Source organism: Bos grunniens, chromosome 8 (assembly GCF_055505025.1).
Source record: "Bos grunniens cultivar Pamir isolate PY7600 chromosome 8, Bosgru_T2T1.0, whole genome shotgun sequence".
In the NCBI taxonomy this organism is placed as follows: Eukaryota; Metazoa; Chordata; class Mammalia; order Artiodactyla; family Bovidae; genus Bos; species Bos grunniens.
In genome coordinates, this window is record NC_141172.1 from 71,080,280 (window position 1) to 71,095,538 (window position 15,259).

The 15,259-nt window shown below is 38.4% G+C and overlaps 1 long non-coding RNA gene across 1 annotated transcript; it reads left to right on the top strand.

Annotated features, from left to right (window-relative positions):
- The first annotated feature begins 3,518 nt into the window (after positions 1–3,518).
- Positions 3,519–8,178, top strand: LOC147367394 (uncharacterized). The gene is made up of 2 exons (XR_015168833.1): positions 3,519–3,662; positions 7,969–8,178. It is a non-coding gene; the product is annotated as an uncharacterized LOC147367394 (long non-coding RNA).
- Positions 8,179–15,259: the final 7,081 nt, after the last annotated feature.

The window sequence follows — 15,259 nt, forward strand, 5'->3', positions numbered from 1 at the left end:
TAAAGGCAATGAAAGAAAACATCGGGAAGTTCTCACTGACACTCAAAACTTTCAATGGAAAATAACACGCATCACTTACAGTCACATTTCAATAGCCAAAATAAGTCCGGAAAACACCGTCCTTAGTGTACCATGAAGAACAGAAAGCTAGAATATTTACGGACAGTTCTAATAACTACCACATTTCCCATAATTTTTAACCTTTAGCACTATTGCCAACCCAAACTTCTAAAAATTTACTCTTTATTTTCCATGACACAAACAATCCCTAGCTCTTTGATTGTTTATCATATTTTCCTCCAACTTCTTTTTTCACAATGACCTAAGTGTAGTTGATCCTTAAATTTCTGTCACTGTTCATTTTCCATTTTATCTCTTTTGTCTGTCCTTGAGTGACCCTATAGTAACATTTAAACATAGCAACATCTCAGCCTGATCTTTCATCCTTTGTTTACCCAGTACTTATTGCCAGTCTTACATGTACTATGTGACATAAAGATGATCAAGAAAAAGCTCTATCTTAAATGAAGACATAGATTAGTTACAATGGAAAATATCAAATAGTCTTCTATAAAAACAAGCTGCATGTTTTATTAAATAAATATTATATGTGATATGTAGTGGTGGTAATGATGGTTTAGTCGCTAAGTCCTGTCTGACTCATTGTGACCCCTTGGACTGTAGCCTGCAAGGCTCCTCTGTTTATGAGAGTTCTCAGGCAAGAATACTGAAGTGGGTTGCCATTTCCTTCTCCAGGGGATATTCCCAACTCAGGGAACAAACCCACATCTCCTGCATTGGCAGGCAGATTCTTTACAACCTAGCAATCAGGGAAGCCCCGTTCTAATGAGGATAACTAATTTGAAATCTGACAGTATTCAAAGTTATTCATATAAAATTACACTTAAAATATGAATAATAGTGGCTAACGCTCTCAAATTTTGAATGAAATCTCTTGCTTAATCATTTTCAGGTAAGCTTGTTGTTTGAATATTTATATGAAAGAACTCTAAAAGAAAACTATCTTGGAAAGGAAGTTTCAAGGACATGCTATTTTTAATTCAATATTACATGTGGATTCTTCCCAGTGCTGAAACACTACTAATCAGGAAATTTAAATCTGCACATGCCAAGGTTTATTTTTTCATTTTCTCTAAATTGATCAAAAAATGTAAGAAATCGTTTTGACTGGTTGAGAGTCAAACTCTACCTCTTGGGTTCTATGTGAAGCAAAACACCATAAAGAGTAGTGCCTCAAAAATATTTATGAAATAAAATGGAATTTATTCTCTATCTTAGGAAAATGTAACTTTTCCATCCTACTAATTACCTGGAAATTAAAAATCCACATGGACTATAAAGATAAATGAAAACAATAAAGTAAGGGCTATCACAGAAGAACTAGACTTGAATCTACCACTGTCTGTGCATGAGCAAGTTACTCTACTTTGCTGTGGTTTGGTTTTCTAGCTTTAAAGTTTGAGGAATCAATTATTTTTAATTGGAATGGGATGAAGATAAGAACAAGTCTGAGGCAGTACCACTTTTCTTTCTGTACCTTTAGATTTATGTGTATTTGAGCTGTTCAAAGATTCTGTGTGTTGTGTATGTGTTAGTCGCTCAGTAGTGTTCCACTCTTCGTGACCCTGTTGACTATAGCCCACCAGGCTCCTCTGTCCATGGAATTCTCTAGGCATTCTCTAAGAATACTGGAGGGGGTAGCCATTCCCTTCTCCAGGGGATTTTCCCCACCAAGGAATCAAACCAGGGTCTCCTGCATTGCAGGAGGATTCTTTACCTTCCGAGTCACCAGAGATTCTAACACCCTTAAAACCCTAACTTCCAGTGCAAAAATCTGTGTTATATATTATGTTGAGAGTGAATATGATCTACTATTATAGGTAGTTTATAGAAGTCAATCTGTACCCATCTTAGAAAAGTAGACATCTGGGGTTAAGTGTCCAAATCAATAAAGTAAAAAATATTTTCCCATTAAACCCAATAAATCATTTAGTTCAGTTCAGTTGCTTAGTTGTGTCCTACTCTTTGTGACCCCATGAACCGCAGTACACCAGGCCTCCCTGTCCATCACCAACTCCCAGAGTTCACTCAAACTAACGTCCATGGAGTCGGTGATGCCACCCAGCCATCTCATTCTCTGTTGTCCCCTTCTCCTCCTGCCCCCAATCCCTCCCAGCATCAGAGTCTTTTCTAATGAGTCAACTCTTCGCATGAGGTGGCCAAAGTATTGGAGTTTCAGCTTTAGCATCATTCCTTCCAAAGAACACCCAGGACTGATCTCCTTTAGAACGGACTGGTTGAATCTCCTTGCAGTCCAAGGAACTTGCAAGAGTCTTCCCCAACACCACAGTTCAAAAGCATCAATTCTTCAGCGCTCAGCTTTCTTCACAGTCCAACTCTCGCATCCATACATGACTACTGGAAAAACCATAGCCTTGACCAGATGGACCTTTGTCGGCAAAGTAAGAGGCAGACATGACTGAGCACACATGTACCTTTAGGATTGGCATCTCTCAAATTTAGTATAATGGGGACCTGGGAAAGAGGTAAGTAAGGGAGAAAGAAGTATGGTTTGATTAATTTCCATTTCAAGATACGCAAAGTCTCTGGATTGTATATTTTCATAAAATGAAAGTCAGTTAATTTCAATCATATTAATCCTGTTACAGGCTTCCCTGGTGGCTCAGTGATAAAGAACCCCCTGCCAATGCAGGCGATGTGGGTTTGATCCCTGGGTCAGCAAGAACCCCTGGAGGAGGAAATGGCAACCCATTCCAATATTCTTGCCTGGGAAATCCCATGGACATAGGGACCTGGCGGGCTACAGTCCAGGGGGTCTCAAAGGGTCAGATACCATTAAGCAACTGAACACATATGCCCGTAATCCTGTAACAATTGGAGAAACCCTTTATATAACAGATATGTGTTAAGATCATTTGAACTATTAATGAAGCCATACTCAAGCATCATCTGAAATTTGAAGAAAAAAAAAAAAAAAAAGTAGGGACTTGGTGAAAATAGGTGACCCTGGAGGGTGAATCTATTAGGTTTAAACCTGTAAAGGAACAGCCAGCCTCAAACACAGGGGTGCATGAGTGAGTGCCCACATCCTAACTCAAAGGTCAAAGGCATATGTTTAGTATTTGGAGAAAAAGTGACACTTTTCATTAGCAAGTGAGACCCTAAATGACTCTGCAGGAAGCTAACATCTTAATCATGAATTACACATCAGCATTACAAGTGCTCTTAGTGGAAACTTTCTCTATAGCAATCTTCTCAGTAGATGACTAAGCTAGACCTCACTGTCTCTGTTAATTAAATGCTCTGTCATGATGTTTCTTTATAAATCGTGTTGGAGTATTTAATTAACACATTAAAGTCTGTAATAATATTTTCTTATGTGGGACAAGTATTTTCTTGTGTGGAACAAGAGTTTAGTTTTTTTTAATATGACAATTTTTTTTTCTTTACCCTCTTTTGGTCATTTTTGGCAGAATATGGATAAAAGATGCATGATTTATGACACAGATCTGACTAGATTCACTTGAGGATTAAAAGTGCAGTGGCCAATTGAAGCCATACTACTCTCGTGATGTGCTTTAGAATCAATACATTCAACTTGCCACCTTTAATTACACTAGGTAGGTGAAAATGATTCTGTTTTGGTTCCCTCTTTGGCACCGGAGTATGAAGTATGCCATCCCTTTTCCTCATAGAATTTATGAACCTTTCCATTAAATTTGAGTTTGGGACTCTGATTTCTCAGCTTATTGTTTCTAAGGAAATGGCTCAGAAAGGTCACCATCAGCTTTTTAGTGTAAAAATAATGAATGGGCATTTGAAGTTAGTAAGAATTAGTCCTCACCCTCTGTCCCACCTAGGCCACGTGTTTGCCTTGTGCCTCATTTCCCACAACTGGAAGCTCCCAGCTGAATAATCACATCCAAACCTGCTGAGCTAATTGAAGAAAGGGGCTATATAAACACAAGGTACTATTATTATGGTCATTTTCCCAGGCCTTGGGCTCCCCCACCCACTTCCTCTAAATGCACAATGAGATGGAAGGCACGCTTCCTCCAGAGGCGACTCTGAGAGCAATGCCTCTGGTGCCCTCAAGTGGTTTCCTCTGGTAGAAATTACTCAGCTGTGGAGCTGAAGCTCATGGCACAGAAAAGATTCCCTTGAACTCTCCAATTTAAAGGGGGAACAATATATGACAAAAGCATATAAGGCCTTTTAGGTTAATATTTTTTAAACAAACTGATTTACATGTATAAAAATGCCAGGCAGTCTTCACTTTATTCCTCTGTCCATGGAATTCTCCAGGCAAGAATACTTGAGTGGGTAGCCATTCCCTTCTCCAGGGGATCTTCTTAACCCAGGGATTGGATCCTGGTGTCCTGCCTTGCAGGTGGATTCTTTACCACCTGAGCCACCAGGGAATCACATTTAAAATAATATTAGTGGGCAGAAACATTTTCTAATAAAAATAAGAAAAGGGACTTCCCTGGTGGTCCAGTGGTTAAGACTCTGCACTTCCACTTCAAGGGGCATGAGTTCGATCTCTGGTTGGGGAACGAAGATGCCGAAAGCCACGTGGTGTGGCCAAAACGAAAAGAATTTAAAAAATAATATTAGTATCTCTTCTTAACAGGAAAATATAAGTACAAAAAATTTTTTTTCTTAATATCTAACCCCTCTAGAGGTTATTGAGACAAATCTTTCTATCCCTACACTGAAGGTTGCATTGCGGATGCATGAGGGCATGTGCAGATACTGAACATGCAGCCAGTTCTTCCTAAATATTTCCTGAATCTCTTTCTTGTCTCAAGTCAGCCACCATCTAGCTGGGTGAGGTCAAATAGTTACTTGTCCTAGTTGACCTGTAATTTCTTCATTCTTAAAAGAAAAGCACTTAACCAAATGAGTGGTTTTTGAAGTTATCTATTGGTTTAATCAGCTGAGCCTCTCTTTATGAAAGACATATTCCTTATAACTCCAAAATGTCAAATAAATGGGAGTGGAACCGTTCTGGCTTAGGCTTTGCTGAAGAGGCTGATTTTTACATACTTAGTCTCCTTTCCTTTTGATTCCCCCCAAAGTCCTTGATACACCTTAGAGAATCTCAGAGCTCTAAGGAATATAGTTTTTAAATCATTGTATTAGCCATCATTACTATTTATTAACTCTCCAATTTTAAAAATGTTCCAAAGTATTACTTAGTCATTTTCCTTATAGTTTTCTACAATTTTAATTTTTCTGCTGTTCTGTAGTAAAACTATTTTCTCACTCCAGTCATCAACATGCACACAAACATAATAAAGTGGAAAAGATGAACTTCCAAGGTTCATGTCTATCCTCATGCTTTTGAGACTTTATGAATCTATAAATGATTCTATTTAATCACACACACTGTTGAGTATCAGATACTCAACTTGATGTTGGGTTTTTGTCAGGATAAAGAAACTGGTTGAGGCGTAAACTAATTGACAAAATTTTAAAGCTATAAAGTATCGCATCATAAGTAATTGGATCATATTAAAATATATATGTGTTGACATTCATGTGATAAAGTTGTCTAAAGTTTATTGCTGTTCAGAGGAAAAGGAGGCAATTTTGGCAGGAGTCAGAAAAAGAACAAAGTGAGATGAGCTTAGACTAGAAGAAACCATGAGTTTGGACAGACACAAAAGAGCAGAGGTTAATGAGATCTTTATACAAGTTTCATGTGGGCACTGAATGCACGGAGACCAGCTGTGTGAGGCTGTGTGATATGCAGGAGGACCAACAGCTGGGGTCAGCGCCTCTGTTGCTGGGCCCTGACTTTCCTTCTTGGTCAGTGAAAGAATGTTTGTGAAGACATAAACAATATTTGGCACTGAAACCAATTCATTTCTGCCTTTCTCTTTAAAGGGGGATGTGAAGAAAAATATTAATCCATGCACTCTGCTTCCACTTACACATTATTTTTGCCATGTGAAACTACTGGAAAATAACAGCATATTTATGGCAGAAGTGCACAACTTATACTTTGAAATGTATTTAAGTTATAGCCTTTACTCTAAGCAGATAATTCATTTTTTAATAAGTGTGTCAACTAAAAAAAAAAAAAAATTCACACCCTAAACATAGAGAACTGTGTTTTATTCATGGGAATTTGTAGGACTTTAAGTTTGGGAGGGGCCTCCCAGGTGGTTCAATAGTAAAGAATCCACCTGTCAATGCAGGAGAAGTGGATTCAATCCCTGAGTTGGAAAGATCACCAGGAGAAGGACATTGCAACCCTCTCTAATGTTCTTGCCTGGAAAATCCCATGGATAGAGAAGCTTGGTGGGCTACAGTCCATGGAATGGGGATCACAAAGAGTTGGGCATGACTGAGCAACAACACACACATGCAAGTCTAGGAGGCAGCATCTCAAGGAACCCTGAGAGAACTGCTCCATGAAGGTGATGGAGGCAGCCAGGATATACAGGAGTTTTCCAACAGAAGGTGGGTAGTTGGGAACTTTGAAAATTATTGTTAATTAAAGAAAACCAGATATCCCCAGTTAAGGAATTTAGTGCTTTTCTGTGTATGGTAAGATACAAGAGCTTGGGCTCACTGAAATCATTCCTTTGGTATAGAACAGTCTTATGGACTCTGTGGGAGAGGGAGAGGGTGGGAAGATTTGGGAGAATGACATTGAAACATGTAAAATATCATGTAAGAAACGTGTTGCCAGTCCAGGTTCGATGCACGATACTGGATGCTTGGGGCTAGTGCACTGGGACGACCCAGAGGGATGGTATGGGGAGGCAGGAGGGAGGAGGGTTCAGGATGGGGAACACATGTATACCTGTGGCGGATTCATTTTGATATTTGGCAAAACTAATACAATTATGTAAAGTTTAAAAATAAAATAAAACTAAAAAAAAAAAAAAGAAATCATTCCTTTGCTGTCCACCTCAGTTATCTGGGGCCAATATCTTGTGTTTGCGTATCCTGAATTTCCTCAGGGCTCACTGTGGGAAGTGACTGCAGTCTGATAGCTGCTAGATGGCAGATGTTCTTTCCTTCCTGAGTTCCCCCAAGGCTCATCAGAACTTTAGGCTGTGGCTGTAAATGCTGATGGCTGTGTTTACTGATATGGCAAGAAACACTGTTTCTCATGTAGATCGGTGACGTTAAGAATTGGTATAATATTTTCAAACATGAGTGCTTATAGTTCTGTGAAAATTTTCTCACTGTCAGGTAGGCAAGGAACTCTGCCTCCTAGGTCAGTGCTGCCTGAAACAGATTCACAAGTCATCAGGTGTCCCCTGTCCCAAGAAGTGAGATAGGTTAAGATGGAAATCTAGCTTTTCACATGTAAGAAGTGGAACATGACTGAAACAGAGTCAAGTGACATCTTCAAGGAGCAAAGCTCAGATAGATAAGGTAAGAGGTAACACAAATTTTGTTGTTGTTCAGAAGCTCAGTTGTGTCCGACTCTTTGCAACCCTATGGACTGCGGCACACCAGGCTCTCCTGTCCTTCAACATCTCCTGGAACGTGCTCAAACTCATGTCCATGGAATCAGTGATGCCATCCAGCCATCTCGTCCTCTGTCGACCCCTTCTCCAGCCTTCAGTCTTTCCCAGCATCAGGGTCTTTTCTAAGGAGTCAGCTCTTCACATCCGGGGGCCAAAGTATTAGAGCTTCAGCTTCAGCACCAGTCCTTTCAGTGAATATCCAGGATTGATTTCTGAGTATGGAATTTAGTTGATCTTTATAAAAACACTATAGATCCTATTTGGTGAAGGAACAATAAAAATCTACCCCTCCACAAAAGTTGGTGGTGTTTCTCCTCTTAAATGCTATAATTTTTCTTTTTCATTTCATACCTTGGCTCATTGACTTTCTGGCCCTGAAACAGATTGAAGTGAAAACAGGAAAACATCATTTCTCTTTTCTGTTTCCTGCCAGATCAGAGCTAGGAAGTGCTAAGGACCTGGAGGTGTGGACTCAAGTCAGTTCCTGAAATCTTCCTAAATCAATGTGGTTCATCCCCTGAGAAGAAGACTTGCTGTCAGTAAAATATTGTGACCCAGACCCAGGAAGAACATTGATAGAAAATCAATTAATGTATTTTATCATCTTAATAGGCTAAACAAAATAAAGTTGGATAATCTCAAACGATGCTGAAAAGTTATTTGAAAATATGAAAAGCTCAACAACTATTCCCAAGTGAAAAATATTTTAGGACATTTGGAATTAAAAGATAAATGGGCTTCCCTGGTGGCTCAGTAGTAAAGAATCCACCTGCCAATGTAGGAGACGTGGGTAAAGAAGGAAATGGCAACCTACTTCAGTATTTTTGCCTGGAAAATCCCATGGACAGAGAAGTCTGGCAGGTCACAGACCGTGGGGTTGCAAAAAAATCAGACATGACCTAGTGACTAAACAACAGTGACAACAATAATTAGAATAAATATGTAATATGTTTTCTAAGGAAAATAATATATAAGTAATGGGAAAGAGGACAAAGAATTATTATTATATGTAGATGGTGCACCAATCAAGAAAATCAATAAACTACTTTGACAATTACTTAGAAACAAGAGATTGTAAGTATGTAATTATAATACTTACATATGAAAATTATTAGATGTTCTCATTATAGCAATAACAAGTTGTAATGAGAAAATTTCATTTAGAATAACAAGAAAAATGAAAATATCATGAATAAAACATAAGAAATGTTTTAGAAAAAAATTGAAGGATATAATAATAGAAAATGATTTAATGTGGGTATAATCTATTGTCTTACTGAAACTTGCAATGTTTATTTCTTTAGCTGTCCCTGCCTTGGGTTGCAAGAGGTAAGAGATTATAACTGTTACTATTATTAAAACTCTCAGTTTTTCAGTTTATGCCTTGGGCTGAGAATTCTAGACTTGTATGTAAGTTGTTAATTCCTGTCTTTAAGCTCTCAACTACTATTAGAAGCCACCAATTCACCTCCAATCCCTTGAAGTTCTCTTGCCCTATATACTATATATTCTTCCATGCACAGGCCACTCAGACTTTCAAGTGTTGCCTGTTATGTGCTGTTTATTACTTGTGATCCCAGACAGCCATGCATGCCTCTAGATGCCAGAGTTCCAGCCCTTAATTGCACCAAGAGTTTTCACTGCTGTCAGCATCAACTGAGCCAGTAATATATCCTAAATTTCACCGACTTCTTTGGTGGAATTGTTGTTGATTGCTTTAGTTTAGTTGTAAACATAAGAGTATAACTTATAATGTTAAGAGTAAAAAAAAAAAACATTGTTATAAGCAAAAGGATGCTAGGTTTATATAGATTGGAAAGGATTTTTTAAAATTTTATTTTATTTACCTTTACAATATTGTATTGGTTTTGCCATATATCAAAATGAATCTGTCACAGGTATACATGTTGGGGAACTTACATAGGCAGGAAGAATGCTTCAAATCCTTCCCACCACCCTTCTACTACTACAGGGACCTAGGTATTCCAACTTGGTGCATGCTAAGTCCTTCAGTCAAGTATGACTGTTTGTGACCCCATGGACTGTAGCCCACTAGGCTCTTCTGTCCATGGGATTCTCCAGGCAAATATACTGGAGTGGGTTGCCATTTCCTCTTCCAGGGAATCTGCCCAACCCAGGGATCAGACCCACATCTCTTATATCTCCTGCATTGGCAGGATGGTTTTTTACCACTAGCACCACCCGGGAAGCCCCAGGGGACATAGGTATTATGTATAAGTAATGCTAATCACTCACTAATGCCCCAGGCATTGCTGTCACTGCAGCTAATGGAAAGGACAAGTAGCTACTGCTTCTACTCCTATCAACACAATGTGAATTTCCAATTAGGACCTGAGGAAGAGTGTGTCTGATTGGCTTGGCATAAACCATGTGACTGCAACTTGAGCTATGGAGGCTGGGAATGCAAATATTTCACATTTACAAGCCTTCTAAGGAAGCAGCATTAGTTTCTTCAGGAAAAGGAGTCTCTAAGTACAGGAAACAGTTCTGTTGCTGGGATGCAAAAACAATGACAAATAGTAGATATGAGAAGTTCTTGCTCATGTATTCTTTCTGAAAAACATTTCTTCTCAACATTTCAATCTTATTGTTTCCAAAGGGATCATAAGGTCATATGATACATTTTGAAACTATTAAGTAGAGTTCAGATTTTCATTACAATAAATTTAAGTCAATGAGATAAATTGAAAAAATTTGCATTTTATAATACTCAGTATTTCCATCTAGGACTAAAGCATGATGCAATTGATTCACGTATTCATTTATAATTTATAACCAAGTGTGCATATATTTTATGTGAAGATAAATTACTAAATTTATTCCAAGGTGATTTTTCTGTTTCAAATGAGGTCTTTGTATGCTTTTAAACTTTAAAACTATTTACTAAAATACAGAAAATTCTTTGACTTGTAAAAATTGTTTTGTTGAAATATAATATACATTTAGAAAAGTATATATGTCATATGAATTTTCATAAATTGAATATAAACTCATAATCAGCAACTAGACCAAGGAACAAAAAATTACCAAGCTTACCACCAAAGGCAAAATGTTAGCATAATTATTTTGAGCTTTATGTATGTATCAATAATTCATTTCTTTAGAGCTGAGTAGTATTTTATTATATGTGTGTATCACAATATATTTATTCATTCATCTGTTGATGGACAATTGAGTTGTTTCTAATTTTTGATTGTTATGAATGAAACTGTTATGAACATTATGTCTAAGTCTTTGTATGGGCATATGCTTTCATTTCTGTAGGATAAATACTCTGCACTGAAAATTTGCCTGGGATTCTCATCTCCATCTTCATAACTCAGGGAAACTATACATTTGGGTCTGCCTTCTTGTGCTTTGTCATGGAAAATCTTTCCAGGCTGGAGCAGATGTGGGATTTACCTCCATGTTTCTCATCTTTCTGGGATCACTGTCTTTAAATTGCTAAATGTCCAAATTCTTGAAAACTGTTGCTTAATAATTTTTTCCCAATTTTTTGTGTCTGCTAGAAGGGTTGTTTATTTATGTCTGCTAGGAGGGTTGATGGACAAGGCAATGGCAACCCACTCCAGTACTCTTGCCTGGAAAATCCCATGGGCAGAGGAGCCTGGTAGGCTGCAGTCCATGGGGTCTCGAAGAGTCGGACACGACTGAGTGACTTCACTTTCATTTTTCACTTTCACGCATTGGAGAAGGAAATGGCAACCCACTCCAGTGTTCTTGCCTGGAGAATCCCAGGGATGGGGGAGCCTTGTGGGCTGCCGTCTCTGGGGTCGCACAGAGTCGGACACGACTGAAGCGACTTAGCAGCAGCAGCAGGAGGGTTGAGTCTGCTAGGAGGGTTAAGTGACATGTTTTTCCATGTTGACTTAAAGTTGAAGTCCTGATAGATTTTCTTTTTTAAAAATAATAACCTGTTGTTTAGTTGCTCAGTCGTGTCTGACTTTTTTCACACCATGGACTGTCACCCACCATGGACTGTCACCCACTATCCATGGGATTCTCCAGGCAAAAATACTGGAGTGGGTTGCCATTTCCTCTTCCAGGGGATCTTCCCGACCCAAGGATAGAACCTACATCTTCTGCATTGGTAGGCAGATTTTTCACTACTGAGCCACTAGGGAATCCCATCTTGAGATACTGCACATGCTAAGAGGTTTACTATTTTAAAGTGAAGAATAAGCATTCTGTAGGTTGCCTTTTCATTCTGTGAAATGTTTTATTTGCTGTGAAGAATCTTTTTTAGCTTTTTTCACTTTCTTATTTCTGCTTTGATTACTTTTTGCTTTTGGTATCAGATTTTAAAAATCGTCATCAAGACCTATGTCAAGTAGTTTATCACCTATGTTTCCTTCTAGGAGTTTCGTGATTTTAAGTCTTATATTCAAGTCATTAATCCATTTTGAGTTAATTTTTGTGTCTGGTGTAGTGTTCTGTAGGTCTAGTATGGTTCAGTTTCATTCTTTTGCAGGGAACTGTCCAGTTTTCCCAATACTATTTATTGATGAGATTGTTCCTTTTCCACTGTATATACTTGGCTTCTTTGTCATGAATTAATAGACCATATCTGTGTGGGTTTATTTCTGGGCTCTCTATTCTTTTTTTTATTAATCTATATTTTCTTGCCAATATCATACTCTTGGTTACTATAGTTTTGTAATATAGTTTGAAATAAAGAAGCATAATGCTTGAAGCTTTATTCTTCTTTCGGAAAATTAGTTTGGCTATTTGGGGTCATTTGTGGTTCCATACCAGAGAAGGCAATGGCACCCCACTCCAGTACCCTTGCCTGGAAAATCCCATGGACGGAGGAGCCTGGTGGGCTGCAGTCCATGGGGTCGCTAAGAGTCAGACATGACTGAGCGACTTCACTTTAACTTTTCACTTTCATGCATTGGAGAAGGAAATGGCAACCCACTCCAGTGTTCTTGCCTGGAGAATCCCAGGGACGGCGGAGCCTGGTGGGCTGCCGTCTATGGGGTCGCACAGAGTCGGACAGGACTGAAGCGACTGAGCAGTAGTAGCAGCAGCAGTGGTTCCATACAAATTTAGGATTGTTTGCTCTATTTCTGTGAAAAAATGCCATTGAAATTTTGATATGGGTTATGCTGAATCTGTAGATAGCTATTTTTTTTCTTTTTTAAAAAAATTATTATTTTAATTGGAGGCTAATTACTTTACAATATTGTCGAGGTTCTTGCCATATATTTACATGAATCAGCCATGGGTATACATGTGTTCCCCTTCCTAAACCTCCCCTTCCCACTTCCCTCCCCATCCCATCCCTCAGGGTCATTCTGGTGCACCAGCCCTGAACACTCTGTCTCATGCATCAAACCTGTACTGGCAATCTATTTCACATATGATAATATACATGTTTCAATGTTATTCTCTCAAATCATCCCACCCTCGCCTTCTCCCACAGAGTCCAAAAATCTATTCTTTACATCTGTGTCTCTTTCACTGTCTCTCATATAGGGTCATTGTTACCATCTTTCTAAATTCCATATATATGCATTAGTATACTGTATTGGTGTTTTTCTTTCTGACTTACTTCGCTCTGTATAATAGGCTCCAGTTTCATCCACTGGATTCAAATGATTCAAATGCATCCAACTGATTCAAATGCATTCTTTTTAATGGCTGAGTAATATTCCATTGTGTATATGTACCACAGCTTTCTTATCCACTTTTCTACCGATGGACATCTAGGTTGCTTCCATGTCCTAGCTATTGTAAACAGTGCTGTGATGAACATTGGGGTACACATGTCTCTTTCAATTCTGGTTTTCTCAGTGTGTATGCCCAGCAGTGGGATTGCTGGGTCATATGGCAGTTCTTTTGCCAGTTTTTTAAGGAACCTCCACACTATTCTCCATAGTGACTGTACTAGTTTGCATTCCCACCAACAGTGTAAGAAGGTTCCCTTTTCTCCACACCTTCTCCAGCATTTATTGTTTGTATACTTTTGGATAACAGCCATTCTTTTCAGCATGAGATGGTACCTCATTGTGGTTTGATTTGCATTTCTCTGATAATGAGTGATGTTGAGCATCTTTTCATGTGTTTGTTAGCCATCTGTATGTCTTCTTTGGAGAAATGTCTGTTTAGTTCTTTGGCCCATTTTTTGATTGGGTCATTTATTTTTCTGGAGTTGAGCTGCAGGAGCTGCTTATATATTTTTGAGATCAATTCTTTGTCAGTTGCTTCGTTTGCTATTATTTTCTCTCATTCTGAAGGCTGTCCTTTCATCTTGCTTATAGTTTCCTTCATTGTGCAAAAGCTTTTAGTTTAATTAGGTCCCATTTGTTTGTTTTTGCTTTTATTTCCATTACTCTGGGAGGTGGGTCATAGAGAATCCTGTTATGATTTATGTTAGAGAGTGTTTTGCCTATGTTTTCCTCTAGGAGTTCTATAATTTCTGGTGTTTCATTTAGATCTTTAATCCATTTTGAGTTCATGTTTAGATCTTTAATCCATTTTGAGTTTATTTTTGTGTATGGTGTTAGAAAGTGTTTTAGTTTCATTCTTTTACAAATGATTGACCAGTTTTCCCAGCACCACTTGTTAAAGAGATTGTCTTTTCTCCATTGTATATTCTTGCCTCCTTTGTCAAAGATAAGGTGTCCATAGGTGCATGGATTTATCTCTGGGCTTTCTATTTTGTTCCATTGATCTGTGTTTCTGTCTCTGTGCCAGTACCATACTGTACTTGATGATTGTAGCTTTGTAGTATAGTCTGAAGTCAGGCAGCTTGATTCCTCCAGTTCCATGCTTCTTTCTCAAGATTGCTTTGGCATTCTAGGTTTTTTTTTTGTCTGTCAGTCAGTTCAGTTGCTCAGTCGTGAGCTCAAAAAAAAGAAAATCCCTCACTGTTTCCATTGTTTCCCCATCTATTTGGCATGAAATGATGGGACCAGATGCCATGATCTTAGTTTTCTGAATGTAAAGTATTAAGCCAAGTTTTTCACTCTCCTCTTTCACTTTCATCAAGAGGCTCTTTAGTTCTTCTTTGCTTTCTGCCATAAGGGTGGTGTCATCTGCATATCTGAGGTGACTGGTATTTCTCCTGGCACTCTTGATTCCAGCTTGTGCTTCATCCAGCCTGGCATTTCACAGTACAAGTGAGAAATAGATTTAAGGAACTAAATCTGATAGACAGAGTGCCTGATGAACTATGCACAGAGGTTTGTGACATTGTACAAGAGACAGGAATCAAGACCATCCTCAAGAAAAAGAAATTCAGAAAAGCAAAATGATTGTCTGAAAAGGCCTTACAAATAGCTGTAAAAAGAAGAAAAGTGAAAAGCAAAGGAGAAAAGGAAAGATATACCCATTTAAATGCAGAGATCAAAAGAATAGCAAGGAGAGATAAGAAAGCCTTCCTCAGCAATCAGTGCAAAGAAATAGAGGAAAACAATTGAATGGGAAAGACTAGGGATCTCTTCAAGAAAATTAGAGATACTAAGGGACCATTTCATGCAAAGATGGGCTCAATAAAGGACATAAATGGTATAGACCTAATAGAAGCAGAAGATATTAAGAAGAGGTGGCAAGAATACACAGAAGAACTATACAAAAAAGATCTTCATGAAGCAGATAATCATGATAGTGTGATTACTCACACTCGCCTAGAGCCAGACATCCTGGAATGTGAAGTCAAGTGGGCCTTTGGAAGCATCACTACAAAGAAAGCTAGTGGA